The following is a 2,636-nucleotide window of genomic DNA, read 5'->3' on the forward strand; positions in this document are numbered from 1 at the left end:
TGGGGCACACAGCCAGGTAACACGCCCGTGTTCCCCAATTTCAGCCCGTGTGATTCGCGAATTTTGAATTTGGGCGCGTCTGACATTTAGTACACGCCTGTGTTCCTTAGGCGTGTGGGTGTACACGGCTGTGTCGCACGGTCGTGTTGTTTTGGCAGGCTCGACCACGGCCATGTCGCACGGCCGTGGTGTTTTATAAAAGCCCGTGTTTGGGGAAATCTTTGCCCTGTTTTCACACGGCCCTAAGCACGCCCATGTGCTTGGCCGTGTCTCTGTGGAAAACTTGTATTCAAGAGCTCCGTTAGTAAGTTAGGTGTTGAAGACTAAATATTAAAGAAGTTAATAGAGTTAATGCTCGGGTTGCCTCCCAAGAAGCGCTTATTTATAGTCTAAGCTCGATTTACCTCTCTGTTGAATGATCATGGTGGTTTGAGGAGTTTATACTCCTCATTCCCTCTATCAATCTCATCAAAATAAGGTTTTAAACGGGTGTTGTTTACCTTAAAAGTTTCAAACTTGGGATGACTCACCTTGACCGTACCGAATGGGAAAATGCTGAGTACCGTAAGAGGGATTTCTTCATTCGGTGTGGTAGCGACAATGTGGGGATCTGCGGCATCTAATAAGACTCTATCTCCAACCTTAAGTTGATTTGAAAAGGTATTGAGCTCGTTCCGTCGTAGATTTAGTTTGTCGGGTGTTCTCGGTTTATGCATCCGCCATTCATCTAGCTCCTCGATTTGTAGCCTTTGATCTTCATGAATAGGTCCTCTACTATTGCTTGAGAATGGCTCATGTACTTCCTTCAGACTCATTTCCTGCAAAAAAGGTTGCACCATATTGTCAGTTTTAGTAGAATGGTTTAGACGATCACCTTCAATTTCCAATGTGTTGCCGGAATTGCAAGCTTGAAGGGTGATTTTTTCGTCTCCCACACAGAGTGTGAGTTCACCTGTTCCAAGATCAATAATTGTTTTAGCAATTGCTAAAAAGGGCCTTCCTAAAATTAAATGAGTGTTGCTATCCTCCTCTATGTCTAGAACAATGAAGTCAACGGAAAATATAAATTGATTGAGTTTAACTAGCACATCTTCAATAATACCCCTAGGGAATCTTATAGTTTTATCTGCTAATTGAATGCTCATCCTAGTCTGTTTGGGTTACCCAAGACCTAGTTGCTTAAACATTTTGTTTGGTAGCTTATTTCGCAGAATAGCTAAGCACACTGCGTTTAGCTCCACATGCGACGCCTCGTCCAACTTCCGCTTATTTACTAAAAGCTTTTTTAAAAATTTCATTGCGTTTGGCATCTGTGATAAAGCTTCAATAAACGGTTAGATAATGTGTAATTTTTTTAAGAGTTTAAGAAATTTACCACATTGTTCATCTGAGCGGTCTTTCCTTGTCGCGTTGGGGTATGGCACACGAGGTTTATATTTGACATTCACTGATTTTTTTATTATGACCTACCTCACCTTGACCTTTGCTTACCACAGTTTCTTGCCTCGGTTCTGGTTCAGGTCAACGACTCCTTCGTCATCTTGAATATTAATTATGTTGAGCTGTTCCCTTGGGTTGGGTTCAGTATTACTTGGCAAGCTACCTTGTGGTCGTTCGGAGATTAGTTTGGGAAGCTGGCCTATCTAAGTTTCGAGCCCTTGGATCGACGCTTGTTGATTTTTAGATGCTGTCTCGGGGTTTTAAAAATGGGTTTCTAACATCGTTATCAACTCTGAGAGCATCTCTTCAAGGTTCGGCTTCTTTTCCTATTGATAGGGTGGTTGTTGAAAACCCGGAGGATGTTGTGGTCTTTGATTTCCTTGACCACCACACAAGAAATTGGGGTGGTTCCTCCAACCTATATTGTAAGTGTTACTATATGGGTTATTTTGGGATCAAGAGTTATTGTTACCCATATATTGGACTTGTTCCTCCTTAATGCTAGGGTTGAAGGGTTGATACTCTGTGCATGCTCCTCCTCCATTCGTCTCGCACCTCATTACTAGATGTACCTGAGTATAACCAAGTAAACCATCAATCTTTTTATTTAGAAGTTCTACCTGGTTTCACAGCATAGTAACCGAATCGACGTTATAAACGCCTACTGTTTTAGTTGGCTTAGTCCTCATGACTTGCCACTGATAGTTATTCAGTGACATCTCCTCTATAAACTCATAGACATCTTTAGGTGTTTTATTATTGATGGTTTCGCCAGTAGCTACATCAACCATTTGTCGAGTCAAAGGATTCAGGCCATTATGGAACGTTTGAACCTGTAGCCAAAGCGGTAACCCATGGTGAGGGCACCTTCTCAGTAAGTCTTTGTATCTCTCCTATGCATCGTAAAGAGTTTCTAAGTCCATCTGTACAAACGAAGAGATATCATTACATAATTTAGCCATTTTAGCCGGCAGAAAATATTTTAATAGAAATTTTTCGGTCATTTGTTCCCAAGTAGTGATTGACCCTCATGGTAATGAGTTTAACCACTGTTTAGCTTTGTTTCTCAATGAAAAAGGGAATAACCGAAGACTAATGGCACCATCAGAAACACCATTAATTTTAAATGTATCGCATAGTTCTAAAAAGTTTGCTAAGTGAGTGTTGGGATCCTCATCCTGCAAACAATCAAACTG

At 41.3% G+C, this 2,636-nt stretch overlaps 1 non-coding gene across 1 annotated transcript; it reads left to right on the plus strand.

Annotated features, from left to right (window-relative positions):
• The first annotated feature begins 2,289 nt into the window (after positions 1 to 2,289).
• On the plus strand, positions 2,290 to 2,396 carry LOC128291376 (small nucleolar RNA R71). Its single transcript, XR_008281150.1, has one exon. It is a non-coding gene; the product is annotated as a small nucleolar RNA R71 (small nucleolar RNA).
• The last annotated feature ends 240 nt before the right edge of the window (positions 2,397 to 2,636 follow it).

The sequence above is a fragment of the Gossypium arboreum genome, chromosome 3 (genome assembly GCF_025698485.1).
Source record: "Gossypium arboreum isolate Shixiya-1 chromosome 3, ASM2569848v2, whole genome shotgun sequence".
Taxonomy (NCBI): Eukaryota; Viridiplantae; Streptophyta; class Magnoliopsida; order Malvales; family Malvaceae; genus Gossypium; species Gossypium arboreum.